Here is a 15,889-nt window from a genome sequence, read left to right as displayed (position 1 = left end):
CTATGTACCTAGTTTCCCCCAAAATAATAAGACCTAGCGGGACCATTAGCTCTAATGAGTCTTTTGGAGCAAAAATTAATATAAGATGTGGTCTTATTTTACTATAAGTAAAATAAGACCAGGTCTTATATTGTATAATATAAGACTGTGTCTTATATTAATTTTTGCTCCAAAAGACGCATTAGAGCTGATGGTCCGGCTAGGTCTTATTATTTTCAGGGAAACACGGCATATATATATATATATATATATACACACACACACACACACACATATATGTGTGTGTGTGTATATACACACACATATGTATATATATATTTTTATTATATATATATATATATATATATATATATATATATATATATTTAAGTTACCAGAATTTACTTTCAAATAATATTATATTTCTTCTCTACTCTATGAAAGTATACTGCCATTCCTTCCTCCTGTCCTTTGTGCTACTTGTATCATACAATGACAAACCCTACCATAGCAGCATGTTGGGATACAGTATACTATATGATGGTATGTGACAACGTAGGGCTCTCTAAGCCACTCCCTTTCTTTAGGGAGTCTGAGATGGAACCTGGGTTGAGAATGGGAAATTCTCAGTGTGTTAGGAGAACAAGGTAGAGCAAGGACTCAACAAAAGCTGGAGAACTCTCTCTCTTCCTCTATCACTTTTGCTGGGACTGGTGGTCTAGGGAACTCTTATTCCTTGGAGGCCCTGTGGGCCATAAGGTACACTGCCCTGTTTTGTAATCAAATTCATCATGATAGCAAGAAATAAGTTTGAAAAAGTGGTCACTGAGGACAATGACAGCCCCAGCATCAAAGGCAGAATAGATGTCTTTTTTAAAGTCACAGGAGACATGCTGGTTCTCAGTGTACCCTAGGGTGCTCTGGAGAACATCCTCTGATGCCTGTTTTACCACCTTCTTGATATTGTCATTCTTGGCAGCTTTCTCCAGATGGTAGGTCAGATCTATAACTGACACTTTGGGGTTGGGGACACAGAAAGCCCTGCCAGCAAACTTCCCATTCAACTTAGGGATGACCTTGCCCACAGTGCTGGCAGCTTCGTTAGATGCAGGGATGATGTTCTGATTAGCCCCACACTGTCATGACAGTTTCCCAGATAAGCCATCCACAGTCTTCTGTGTGTCATTGATGACATGGACTGTGGTCCCTCCATGATGCCAAAGCCATCTTGGATGACCTTTGTCCAGGGTTGGGTGTGGGTGTGGGGGGTGGTGTACAAAGCAGTTGGTAGTGCAGGAAGCGTTGCTGACAATCTTGAGGAAGTTGTGCTATTTCTCATGGTTTAGGGAGTTTGAGACGGAAACTGTGTTGAGGATGGGAGCACCACAAATATGCGAGCATCAGAAGTAACGGCAGAGATGATGACCCTTTTGGCTCACCCTTCAGGTGAGCCCCAGGCCTAATGGACTTCCACAACATACTCAACACTAGCATCATCCCATTTAATGTTGGTGACATCTTGCTTCTAGAAAATAGAGATGGCCTTCCCATTGTTGGCAAGCTTCTCATTCTCAGCCTTGATTGTGCCATTGAAGTTGCCATCTGTGAAACCATACTGGAACATGTAGGCCAAGTAGTTTATGCAATGGAGTCATCAGTGATGATAGTCTCCTCCTCATTGGAATTAAAAGCAGCTTTTGGTATCTGGGCACCCAAAATAGACAAATATATTTACTTTGACCTTAAATATCATGTCTTAAGGATGCGCCTGGCACTGTGTGACATGTGGCTGTTTGCGGAACAGGGAAGATTAGAGGGTTGATTATCTTTCAAGTAACTTAAAAATGAGTTCAATTTCCTTTTATGTTTACTCATATATTTACCATTTTGGGACTCTTGTTTCCTTTATGTATATTCAAGTCTCCATTCAGAATAATTTTCCTTTGCCCACCAATTTTCCTTTAATATTTCTTTTAGTGAAGATCTGTTGAAAAATTTTTCCAGTATATATTTATCTGGAATCTTTGTTTCACCTTTGTGAAGGGTTTTTATATTGTGGTCCCAAGCTTTAAACTGGCAGAGGGCTCTGTGCCATCCACAGTTTGAAATAAAGATAACTATTGAGGCACTTGCAGCAGACCTCGCTCTCAGTGAAGCTTTAGTGCTGGTCATGACACTGAATTTGCAGGGGTTTGTTTCAGTTCAAGGCTTGACAAAAAAGAGAAGAGCTGTTCTCCACAGACTGCTAGAAAAATACTAGATACATAAGAATATCACTAGAAAGTTGTAATAATTTACTTGGAATAAGTCAACAGTAATGTGTAGTGTCATTCAAATATTGATTTTTTTTTTTTTTCTAGAAAGAAGTTTAGTAATGTGAGTTAGCGAGTTATGGCTTAATTTTAATTACTGGGAAAGAATTGGAATAGATTTGCTTTCTATATAATTCTCATTATCCTCTCCAAGGCAGTGCTTGATATTCATGTTTTTCTTCTTGAAAATGCTCATTCATTTTTTTTTTTAATTTTTTTTTTTAAATTTATTGGGGTGACAATTGTTAGTAAAATTTTTAAAGTATATATTTTTATTTTTCAACTGACATTCAATATTATATTATTTTCGGGTTTACAACATAGTGAATATCTGTCCAGCTAGCTACTGATCGATTGATAGATAGATATAGACATATATATATATATATATATATATATATATATATATATATATATATATGTATATATACATATATATATCTTACAAAGTGATAACCCCAATGAATCTAGTACCCATCTGACAAGATACATAGTTATTACAATATTACTGACTCTATTCCTTATGCTATAGCCTACATCCCCATGACTAATTTGTGACTTCTTTCTAATTTGTACTTGTTAATCCTTTCCCCTCTTTCACCCACCTTCCTACCACTCTCCCATCTGGAAACCATCAAAATATTTTCTGTATCTGAGTTTGTTTCTGTTTTATTTGTTCATTTATTTTGTTCTTTAGATTCCACATGTAAGTGAAATTTTATGGCATTTGTCTTTTTCTCCACTGAGCACAATGACCTCTAGGTCCATCTATGTTGTTACAGATAGCAAGATTTCAATCTTTTTTTTTTTATCTATGGCTGAGTAATATTCCATTGTATATATATATCACCCCTTCTTTATCCATTTTCCCATTGATGAACACCCAGGTTGCCTCTATATCATGGCTATTGTAATAGTGGTGGATGCACATGTCCCTTTGAAGTAGTGTTCTGTTTTTTTTTACGATAAATACCCAGAAATGGGATTACTGGGTTTTTCTTTATTTCTTGTTATAGCCTTTGTTTTAAAGTCTATTTTGTCTGGTATAAGTATCACTACCCCAGCTTTTTTCTTTTTTCTTTCCATTTTCACGAAATATCTTTTTCCATTCCTTTACTTTTAGTCTGTGTGTCTTTCGATTTGAAGTAAGTCTCTTATAGGCAGCATATGTAAGGGTTTTGTTTTCTTATCCATTCAGATACCTTATGTCTTTTGATTGGAGAATTTAATGCATTTACATTTCAAGTAAATGTTGGAAGACATGTAGTTATGGCCCATAATTGTATTACCCATAATTTGATCTTTTCTCCTCCTCCTCCTCCTCCTCCTCCTCCTCCTCCTCCTCCCGCCTCCTCCTTCTTCAAGAAGTCCCTTAACATTTCTTTCAATTCTGCTTTGGTGGTGATGAACTCTTTTAACTTTTTATTGTCCATTTAACTCTTTATCTGTCCTTCGATTCTAAATGGTAGCTTTGCTGGGTAGAGCAATCTTGGTTGCAGATCACTGCTTTTCATCACTTTGATTATTTTGTACCAATCCCTTCTGACCTGTAAAGTTAGTGTTGAGAAATCAGCTGAAAGTCTTATGGAAGCTCCCTTTTAGGTAACTGCTTTTTTTCCTGCTGCCTTTAAGATTATCTCATTGTCTTTAAATGTTGGCATTTTAATTATGATGTGTCTTGGTGTGGACCTCTTTGGGTTCATCCTGTTTGGGACTTTCTGTGCTTCCTGGGTGTCTATGTCTATTTCCTTCACCAGGTTAGGCAAGTTTTCAGTCATTATTTCCTCAAATAGGTTTTCAATTCCTTGCTCTTTCTTCTCCTTTTAGTACCTCTATGATGCAAATGTTGGTATGCTGGATGTTGTCCCAGAGGTCCCTTAAAGTATCCTAATACTTTTGGATTCTTTTTTCCTCTTGTTGTTCTGGTTGGGTGTTTTCTGCTCCTTATCTTCCAAATCGCTGATTTGAACCTTTGCTTCATCTAATCTACTGTTGATTCCCTCCAATGTAGTCTTTATTTCATTTATTATATTATTCATTTCTGACTGGTTCTTTTCTTAGGTTTTCTATCTCCATCTTAATATTGCCTATCTCTTTGTTGAAGTTGTCACTGAGATCATTGAACATTCCTATAACTAGTATTTTGAACTCTGAATCTTGTTGATTGGTTGTCTTCATTTTGTTGAGTTCTTTCTTTCTTTTTTTTTTTTTTTTGAGTTTTGTTGTGTCCTTTCCTTTGGGACATCTTTCTTTGTCTCCCCATTTTGGCTGCCTCCCTGTGTTTGTTTCTCTGTCTTAGGTAGAGCTGCTATGTCTCCCAGACTTAGTAGTTTGGTCCTGCATAGTAAGTGTCCTATGGAGACCAGTGGTGCCATCTAATGGTCACCTGAGCCGGATGCTGCAGGTATGTTCCTTTTGGTTGTATGTGCCCTCCTGTTGTAGTTGAGCCTCGGTGGCTGTTTGCACATTGGTGGGAGGGATTGACCCTCAGGCTGATTGGTTGTGAGGACTGGCTGTGACTACAGTGGAGGAGATTGTGCAGGGGCTGAGCCTATGGAGCAAGATTTGCTTTAGCAGGTAGTGCTTTGGTGCCTGCCTAGTCTGGCATTTTGGAGTGTCATCCATAGAAGCAGCCTGGTGGTGCTAGGCTCGGTCCAAAGCCAGTCACCAGACATGCGGGCCCTGTGACCTCTTGGGAGGGGCTCCACTGCAGGCCAAATTTAGCCACAGTGTTTGCCCTGCCCGAGGCCACCAAGAATGAGCCAGAAAGCAATCTTCAGATGGTTGTCACCCACACTGGGCTTGTAGGTGCCTGCAAAAGGCCAAGCTTTGAACTGAGGCTGGCTGCACTAATGCTGAGTTTGGGGCTATTCAGCAAGAGGCCATACCAAGGGGAATGCCAAGGCCAGATGCTGCTTGTTTGGGGTTTGTGGACCTTTGAGAGATTTTAGGAAAATCCACAGCATGAGGCAAGGCAGGCCATTTGTATGGAAAAGACATCAGAAGTGTCTTGGGTGGGCCTGCAAGTTGGGTGGGGTGGAGTCTCAGGGAATTACCAGGGAAAGGCAAACTGTGTTAGCCAGGTTGACAGAGATTCAGATATGGTTCCTCCCTGTGTCTGCATGCTGGGTTGTGGGAAGGCCCAAAAAAGGAACAATGGCTTTTGCCAGCACTTCTGTCTGGGAGAAAGATGCCCCTCCAGCCCTCGCTCTGAGATCAGACAATTTAGTTCCTCTCTGTATGTCCCTGGTGTCTTTTGAGCTGCTAGCTCAGCACTGGAACTTAGAGCAAGTGAGTCTGTCAGGGAGTAAGTTTGAATGTGTGTCCTTTTCGAGGAATGCCTTATACTCCAGCAGATTTCCTTTCATTCAGCCACAATCTTTGCTGGTTTTCACAGCCAGAAATTATGTGGACATCTCTTCCTGGCATTGGAACCCTGGGCTGGGGTGCCTGGTGTAGTGCTGGGACCCCTTGTTCCTTGGGGAAGGGGGGACCTCTGCAGCCAAGATTTCTCTTTTGATTTTTAACTGCCACACACAGGTGTGGGAGGAGCTCATTCCACATCTTCATTCCTTTTACCAACCTTGAGATGGCTTCTTCTGTATGTCCTTTTGTTTTGTTGTAGGACTTCAGTTCAGCTAGACTTCAGGTGATTCTCAATGATGGTTGTTCTGTAGTTTAGTTGTAATTTTGATGTGGTTGTGAGAGGATGCAAGAACAGTGTTTACCTACTCTGCTATCTTGACCAGAAATTTCCTGCCAATTCCTTTTTATAACTGTCTCAGAAGTAGGTGGTCATAGCCATTATCATAATGATTTTGACCTATGTGCTAAAGGAGTTTGTCATTTGTCTGAAGATTATATTCTACTATTAATTTCATTTTAGATTTGTGAATGTAATGCTTTATTTATAGAGACTCTTACAATTTAGTATGAAATAGAAAGGGGCTTCCCACCTCTAAAAACCCATGAAATGTTACACACACAGAAGCAATAAAACTTTGTAATGCCAGGTTGATGGCCAGAGCTTATGTTATATAGCAATAAAATTAGTGAATTACCTTTTGTCAATATATTTTTGCATTATATATGGGAACTCATGAATGATTATGTTACTTTTCTTGATTCTGTGATAAAAGTTTGCCTATTGTATTCTGAAGTTAGGCACCAGCATAGAGGCAGTTGGATAGACCTTGATATTCCTGGCTCCATTACTGAACAATTGTATGAATTTTTGCAAGATATTACATCTCTAAAACTCATAAGTTCCCTTTCTTTAACAATGAGATAATCATAATATTTAGCTCATAGGATTATTGTGAGTTTATTGTGGTAGTACATGTAAACAACTCAGTATAGCATATGCCACATCTTGACTCAATAAATGTCAAGGATTATTTCAATTAGCTTTTATGTTCAGTGACAAAAATACATGACATTAAATAAAATATATCATCAATATTGTACAGATAATTCAGAAAGCATGGAGAGAGTGTAAGAGCAATAAACAGCTGAATGGAGAAATGCTAATGGTTTTCTAATTTAATGGAATGTCCTAGTAACTCTAACAAAATATATATGGTTTCTTGAGAAGCTTTATCCTGTAAATTGGTACCATGTATAATGCAATAGAAAGGCCAATGAACTTTATATCAGGAGACTGCTTTATCTTGGCTGTATCACTTACAATCTCCTAATTTTTGCAGACATACCTTTTATCCTCTCTTGCCATACATGAAAGATAAACCTCTTTTGGAAGCCTATGACAACAGTGAGAAAATTTCTAATGCCCTGACTTGAAGAACCACTGGTAGCCATGGATAGATGAGGCTATACTCCTGAATAAGTAACCGGATGCCACCTGTTATGGGCAGTCCTATTTTGAAGTCCTAATCTTCAGTACCTCAGAATGTGACTGTACTCAGAGATAGGGTCTTTAAAAAGGTAATTAAGTTTAAATGAGGTCATTGGGCTTGGCCCTAACCCAATAGGACTGATGTCCTTATAAGAAGAGGAGATTAGGACACAGACACACACAGAAGGAAGACCATATGATGACACTAGAAGAAGATGGCCATCTAACAAGCCAAGCAGAAACACCTTCAGAAGATACCAAGATACCTTAATCTTGGACTTCTAGCCTCCAGAACTATGCGGAAATAAATTCCTGTTTATGTCACCCAGTCTGTGGTACTTTAGCAGCCCTAGCAAACTAATATAGCACTGGTTACTTTTACTTCAAGTCTTCATGTTAGCCTGACTTCTTCAAAGGGCTTAGGGACTCTACTGTGTGTGTAGTGTTCATAAAATTATAGGGAACCTCCTTCATGCTTACCTTACATAAAAGGAATTAAATGTCTGCAAAGTGAAAAATGACTGAACAGAGGTCACATTTGAAAGACTGTTTTCCTTTAAGGGCTGAGGTTTGACAATATGTCACAGATTCAAGTCTGCCAAGAAATGGCAATGGGGCTGCCTGTGGCTCTTCTCTGAACCTTGTAACTAAGTTTCCTTTACATAGAAAGATTTCTCTGAAGGAGGAGAACAAAGAAAAGAGACAGAGACATCTTTCTAGTTTCCAAAGATTGATATATGAATATTAAATGCTGCTGTCTAACCTATAAGGAAAGTACATGCCTTAAGACACGTGTACTGAAGAAGTGATTGCCTTTAGGAAGCCAAAGTGATGGTCCAGATATTCTGATCACAAAAGCTTACTAGTGAAAGCCTCATATTCTGAATATTAAATTGCCAATTGGTTCTTCTGCTGTCAAAAACAGTAGGTTCGTTGCATAATGTAGGATGACTGTAACAGCATTTTAAGTTAACACCCAATATTTGTTTGCTTTTGCTACCATAACAAATCGCCACAAATTAAGCAGATTAAAACAACACCCATTCATTATTTCATAGTCCATGAAGTTTGAATCTGGGCATAGCATGGCTCAGGTAGGTCCTTTCAGCTTGGCATCTTACAGAGCCTAAAATCAAGGTGTCCGCCAGTCTGGGCTCTTACCTGGAAGCTCTGGGGGAAGAATCTGTTTCCAAGCTCACTGATGGTGTTTTGAATCCAGTTATTTGCAGTTGTAGGACTGAGGTTTCTTTGACACGTAGCCCTCTTTATTTTCAAGCTGAAAATGAACAAAGGGAACCTAAATCAAAATGGAATTGAAAAGCTATTGAAAGGAGGGCTTTCATGTGCATGTAACTCACTACAGCTTGAAGACCCCAGCAGGAAGATGATAAAGTCATTGAAAGGGTTACTTTCCCTTTTCCCAATGATGTCACAGTGGATTTCTAACTCTCTTCTCTGACCTCTTTTCTTCAATACATCTCCAGCGAGTCTGCTAGCTTTTTAGAATCCAGTTTGGAAAAGCAGGAAAACATATTCCTCAACACCACCAATATTTTACATGAAGCCCTTTGAAGTCCAGGAAATTTGACTCTCAAGTAATTTCCCCCAGAGCATGCCTTCTCAGAAGGAAAGAGCACCAAAGGCCATGGGAGAAGTCAAATGAGTCTTACGCATTGAGATTATTCAGGAATTATGAGTGTCTATGTGCAATTTTAATACATCTTTTTTTTTGTTTGTTTGTTTGGTTTTTTAATCTTTTTTTATATATGTGTTTTGAGTTTTAAAAGCTGAAAATGATGTATCATATGAGTTTGTGGCAAGAAGAGACCTAGGAGCAATGCCAAAAGTTAAAATGTAGCCCAGCCAAGGCCTGAGGCTCTAGTTGCCTGGGACAGTTCATGACAGCATAAGCAGATAGGTCTGTATTCTGTGTAGGTTAGGTCATTTTCCTACAATGGTGACAATGAATTAGAAGCACATTGCCAGTTGGTAAGCCCTGGGTTTATCTCAGGTCCTAATGATTCTTGGATTCTAGAATAACAACCCCAAGAATGCTTCCTTACATCAGCAATTTTGTTGTTGTTGGTTTTGGTTTTGGTCAAGGAGGCTTCTTTGGGAGCTCAGAAGTTTGAACCAACTCAAATGTCAGAGGGTCTTGCTACATAAGAAGCCAGAAGCAAATACCTGTTACATGCTACTGTATACTTTCTTTCCTAAAGTTACAATTGGCCACCATGGGTCCTGAAACCAGATAGCACTCATATGCCGTGTTTTGCAATTAAGTGACTAATCCATCAATGGGAATAAATTTACATGTATAGAAGCATCTTTCAAATCAAAGTGTAGCACATGCAAGTTTGTGAGATAAAATAGAAGGGCCCAGAATAGGTATTAATGTCCTGCTTGGTAAATTTGTGATTCATTTCTTCGTTATATATTTGATGTGGCACAGTTCCTAGTTACATCAGACGTGCATTCCAATTTGAATGTTATTATGTTTGGGGAGAAGAGAGGGCTCTTAGACTAATTTAGGTTCTAAGTGATAGGGTTCAAGAAAGGAAAACATGAATGGAGGAAACAAAATACGCTATGGCTGTGGGAAATATTCTGCAGAGAGTAAGTATAGCAATATTCTTCTTCAACAACTTCATGGAATATAACAACTGGTGCTAAAGAGCCAGAAATATTAGTTTAAAGTTCACGTGAGGCACGAGGCTAGATGATTACATTTGATTCCAATAGAAACCAATTTGGGGAAACAAAAGCTCAGCGCGCCAGAGCAACTGAACGGCTGGTAACTCTGGGTGTACCTACCTACCTCCAAGGCCCACTCACCTGCCACTGGTACTTGACTGGATCAGCCACCAAAGACCTGGGTGATTTTTGCAAAAGTCACAGCATTCTCACATGCAAAACAATAGATCATTTCTAAAGTTCATTCTAAAAGGTAAAAAAAACATGATTTAATTCCCAGGAAATTAAAAGGATTTCACAAGGTCATTGGCAAAATCTCCTCCACCACTTTCAGGCTGAGAAGTAATTTCTCCCAACTTTGTAAAAACACTCACACCCATGTAACTTCAGTTCATGCAAAGTCCTCTGGGTGTAAATAAATAAGATGTTTTTTAACAAGAAAATGAATAGCATGACAAATCACAGAACAATTGGCACCAGGAATAACTTTCTTGGTTTTACTCATTTTAGATTGGCTAATTTATTTTCATTCCTCAAGAGGAGCACTGAACACCGAGCGTGGCCTTAATTAAAGTCCTGTCACAGGTGTCTTAGTAATTTTGACCTGCTCTGAAGTCTCCACTCCGGCTGCAAGTCTCTAACTGATCTGACCCTTGCCCCCCTCTCCAGTTCATCTCCTACCTCTCAGATGAAGGCACTTGACGCTCTTGCTGTTCTTTGAACACTGCAGGCTCCACTGCCCCAAGACTTTCCCTATAATCTTTACCTGGAATGCTTTTCCCATAGATACTTTCATGGCTTATTCCCTCTCTTTAAATTCAGACCTAGACTTGGAAAAGTCTTCATTATAGTGGAGTTGCTTGACTATACCAGCTACCGTGTTTCCCTGAAAAATAAGACCTAACCGGAAAATAAGCCCTAGCATGATTTTTCAGGATGACTGTGGGGACAGAGCCCCAGAAAGTAGTTTCCAGGCTCTCGGCCTCACATAGGTGCTGGCTCAGGTAGTAAATGGCCAACTGTGATTGCATGGCCATCAGCTGTGGCTAGTTGGCCGTCAGCTGTAACCAGTGAGCCATTGGCCACAATATAACTGCTGTGGCTACGAGAGAGGAAGAAAGAGAAGAGGGCTAGCAAGAAGATGGCGGCTGGGCTGGCAAGTGTGGATGGCGGTTTGCAGACAGTGTGGATCCAGCCTCCAGTGAGAGTATAGTGCCGCCAGAGAGAATATAGTGGTGTGACTCCCCTGCCTGTGGCTCCGTGGGTGTTCCTTTTTGGCCTCACCATGTCCTGCGTTATGTGGGGAGCGGGAGCAGAGACCCCACCGGACGCCCTGCATGACAAATGGCGCAGCGAGCAGGGTCTCCCACACGACAATGATATTCCGTGAACATAAACCTTAATGTGTCTTTTGGAGCAAAAATTAATATAATACCCGGTCTCATTGTCATGCGGGGGACCCTGCTCACTGCGCCATTTGTCGTGCGGGAGACTGTCATGCTGGAGACCCTGCTCCCGCTCCCCATACAAGAATGCAGGACATGGTGAGGCCAAAAAGGAACACCCACGGAGCCATAGGTAGGGGAGTCATACCACTATATTCTCTCTGGCGGCACTATACTCTCACCGGAGGCTGGATCCACACTGTCCGCAAACCGCCATCTACACTTGCCAGCCCAGCCGCCATCTTCTTGCTAGCCCCCTTTCTTCTCTCTCCTTCTCTCTCCTCCCCTAGTGTAGCCACAGCAGTTATATTGTGGCCAATGGCTCACCGGTTACAGCTGACGGCCAACCAGCCACAGCTGATGGCCATGCAATCACAGTTGGCCATTTACTACCTGAGCCAGCACCTGTCTATGTGAGGCCGAGAGCCTGGAAACTACTCTCTGGGGCTCTGCCCCCACACTCCACCCCTACAGGCTCTCGCCTCACAATCTACGTGACAAGCGTCTTCCGCGAGGGGACCTGTGCGAGGAGCCTGGGGGTGAATGCAATATCCTGGACACAGCCAGGCTCTCTGGGCACAGCCAGGGTTTCTCAGGGCACCACCAGTGCTTCTGGGCACGGCCAGACTTCCTGGACTTCTTAGGGTACCACTAGTTTCCCCGGGCACAGCTAGGATTTCTCAGGGCACTGCCACTCTCTGTGGGCACAGCCACACTTCCTGGACACAGCCAGGGCTCTCAGGGCACTGCCACTCTCTCTGGGAACAGCCCGACTTCCTGGGCACAGCCAGGGTATCTTCAGGGCTCAGCCAGACTTCCTGGACTCAGCCAGGGCTCTCAGGGCACTGCCACTCTCTCTGTGCCTCTCAGGGTACCCTGCTGGAACAACAGCGACTCACAATCAAGGTGCTTACATATTCTCAATGGCGGCCAGTCAAGACACAAAAGCAAATATCCCCCAGTTCCACTACAAGGTGGTAAGTTCCCAAACAAACAGTCAAGCTGTCCATTAAATTAGGGATGGAAGGCAATTCCCCATAGCCATAGTCATTCACCAGGGCTGTCCTGGGGGTGAGGGACGACCTTGACCTCACCCTCATCTCCCATGGAGGACTCAGCAAGCATTACCTCCTGGGACTATAAGTCCTGCATCCGGGCTGCCTGAGCAGGAACTTCCCCGGCCCACAGGGCTGCAATGACCTTCGCTTTCTCCGGCCTGTGCTGGTTGGGAAACCGTCCACATCTTTCCACCTCTCCACAGGCCTCCATCTCTGCAGCAGCTGCATGGCTTTTCCTGTGCTGGTGGGAGAACCATCCACGTCCTCCCACCCCTCCACGGGGGTCCAGCTCTCCGGCAGCTGCTCCTCCTGGTCTTCCAGAGACTGAGTGTTCATACACACAAACTGCTCCACCACTCTTGGGAGAGCTTTGGCTGGCACCATACCCTGCTCACTGCGCCATTTGTCATGCGGGGGACCCTGCTCGCTGCGCCATTGGTCGTGCAGGGTTCCCGGTGGGGTCTCTGCTCCCGCTCCCCATACAAGAACGCAGGATATGGTGAGGCCAAAAAGGAACACCCACGGAGCCATAGGCAGGGGAGTCATACCACTATATTCTCTCTGGCGGCACTATACTCTCACTGGAGGCTGGATCCACACTGTCCGCAAACCGCCATCCACACTTGCCAGCCCAGATGCCATCTTCTTGCTAGCCCCCATTCTTCTCTCTCTTCTCCTCTCCTTCTCTGCTAGCATAGCCACAGCAGTTATATTAGTGGCCAATGGCTCACTGGTTACAGCTGACGGCCAACTAGCCACAGCTGATGGCCATGCAATCACAGTTGGCCATTTACTACCTGAGCCAACACCTTTCTATGTGAGGTCGAGAGCCTGGAAACTACTTTCTGGGGCTCTGCCCCCACACTCCACCCCTACAGGCTCTCGCCTCACAATCTACGCGACAAGCGTCTTCCATGAGGGACCTGCGAGGAGCCTGGGGGTGAATGCAATATCCTGGACATAGCCAGGCTCTCTGGGCACAGCCAGGGTTTCTCAGGGCACCACCAGTGCTTCTGGGCACGGCCAGACTTCCTGGACTTCTTAGGGTACCACCTGTCTTCCCGGACACAGCCAGGGTTTCTCAGGGCACCACCAGTACTTCTGGGCACAGCCAGACTTCCTGGACTTCTTAGGGTACCCTGCTGGAACAATAGCGACTCACAATCAAGGTGCTTACATATTCTCAATGGCGGCCAGTCAAGAGACAAAAGCAAATATCCCCCAGTTCCACTAACAACAGTTCCCAAACAAACAGTCAAGCGGTCCATTAAATTAGGGATGGAAGGCAATTCCCCATAGTCCATAGTCACTCGCCAGGGCTGTCCTGGGGGTGAGGGATGACCTTGACCTCACCCTTATCTCCCACGGAGGACTCAGCAAGCGTTACCTCCTGGGACTACAAGTCCTGCATCCGGGCTGCCTGAGCAGGAACTTCCCAGCCCACAGGGCCACAACGACCTTCGCTTTCTCCGGCCTGTGCTGGTTGGGGAACCGTCCACATCTTTCCACCTCTCCACGGGGCTCCATCTCTCTAGCAGCTGCGTGGCTTTTTCCTGTGCTGGTGGGAGAACCGTCCATGTCCTCCCACCCCTCCACGGGGGTCCAGCTCTCCGGCAGCTGTTCCTCCTGGTCTTCCTCAGACTGGGTGTTCATAGACACAGACTGCTCCACCGTCCTTTGGAGAGCTTTGGCCGGCACCATACCCTGCTCGCTGCGCCATTTGTCGTGCGGGAGACCCTGCTCGCTGCGCCATTGGTCGTGCAGGGTTCCCGGTGGGGTCTCTGCTCCCGCTCCCCATACAAGAACGCAGGATATGGTGAGGCCAAAAAGGAACACCCACGGAGCCATAGGTAGGGGAGTCATACCACTATATTCTCTCTGGCGGCACTATACTCTCACCGGAGGCTGGATCCACACTGTCGGCAAACCGCCATCCACACTTGCCAGCCCAGCCGCCATCTTCTTGCTAGCCCCCTTTCTTCTCTCTCCTTCTCTCTCCTCCCCTAGTGTAGCCACAGCAGTTATATTGTGGCCAATGGCTCACCGGTTACAGCTGACGGCCAACCAGCCACAGCTGATGGCCATGCAATCACAGTTGGCCATTTACTACCTGAGCCAGCACCTGTCTATGCGAGGCCGAGAGCCTGGAAACTACTCTCTGGGGCTCCGCCCCCACACTCATTTTCGGGGAAACATGGTAAGTGTGTTCCATCTGCCTCTACTGACCCTGTCTATCCTTTTGCTTTGCTCTGTTTTTCTTTATCGCACTTACTCTTATAGTATATTGCACATTTATTTTATATTTACTTTTTCCTCCCCCACCCCACTGAACACCAGACTGTAAGCTGCAAGAGGGCAAAGGCCATGGCTTATCTTGTTTTATCAGTCTACTCCTGCCCCCAGGACAACCCTGGTCAAGTCAGTGCCCAATAAATGCCATATTTGCTGAATGAATCAATTGAATATGTGGTGGTAAGTGACTTTTGTTTAATAGTATTTGATTTGAATGAAGCTAATCATGGAAATTAAAACCCAAGCAAAAGGGCTAATCAGATTACTTTTTTCCCCCCTCTGCCTTTGCCGTAAGTAGCAGCCCGGAAATTCCTGGGATAGGATGAGACGCAGAAGCTGGCATGAATTTAATTAAAGAGGAGCCACTTTAAATACCAGAGTCATTTTGACCCAGTGTTAATGAGGGAAAACTGACGTCGCAGCTGGGGCTCCTCTCCTGGCTGTGCTGCTGCCTTGCAAATGTGGCAGAAGCACGTTCTATTGTACCCAGGCTGTGGCTGTGACAGCAGGCGGTGCTGCTTTTCTGGGCAGCCAGGGCATCTCCTGCAGGAAGGTCAGCCACACAGTTCCATTGATGTGACAACATGGAGCCCTTTCTTCTACAGCAGGTCTTCAGGAGGAGAAATGTGTGAGGGTATCAGAGGCAGGAATTCGGATAAAACTTGCTTCCTACGATGCCAGCATTGGAGAAACTAAATTTATGAGTGATAAAGAGACTGAGAGGAGAAAGGCAAGGGAGAGGGAGGACAGTGTAGGCTCCTTCCCATCGCTTGTATACCTGTCTCATCATGTTCATGTACATAATCCAGGAGAGACGGACTCCTGGGATGCCTCAATGAGCCTTAGATGCACTCCTCACATGAAAGTTTACTCTCCCAATTTGGAGAGGATGCTGTAAAGAAAATGTTCATTTATATTAATGACATTTTATTTCAAAATGGACAATTTGTCTAACACATGTTATTGAATGCCTACTATGTGACAGTCTGTGAACTAAGAACTGAGGCCACAAAGTATAATAAAACATGATTACTCTGGACAATCTGAGGGCATGTAAATTATGTCATAAATGCCATGTAAGAGGTATGGATAAGATGTGATGGGCTCCCCAAAGAGAGTGTGTCAATAACTAGGGGAATTAGGGAAGGCCTCAATTAGAAGGTGATATTTAAATTTGAAAGATGAACAGGAGTTTTTCAGGAAGAAATGTCAGAGAAAGGGTATGCCATTCCAAAAGAACAGCAAGAAACAAAG

At 43.6% G+C, this 15,889-nt stretch overlaps 1 pseudogene; it reads right to left on the bottom strand.

Moving 5' to 3' along the window:
* Positions 1–708: 708 nt before the first annotated feature.
* LOC109456491 (glyceraldehyde-3-phosphate dehydrogenase) lies at positions 709–15,221 on the bottom strand (annotated as a pseudogene).
* Between the last annotated feature and the right edge of the window lie 668 nt (positions 15,222–15,889).

The sequence above is a fragment of the Rhinolophus sinicus genome, linkage group LG01 (assembly GCF_036562045.2).
Source record: "Rhinolophus sinicus isolate RSC01 linkage group LG01, ASM3656204v1, whole genome shotgun sequence".
NCBI lineage: Eukaryota > Metazoa > Chordata > Mammalia > Chiroptera > Rhinolophidae > Rhinolophus > Rhinolophus sinicus.
The sequence above is the reverse complement of the archived record's forward strand: the minus strand, read 5'-3'. Positions and strand labels throughout refer to the sequence as shown.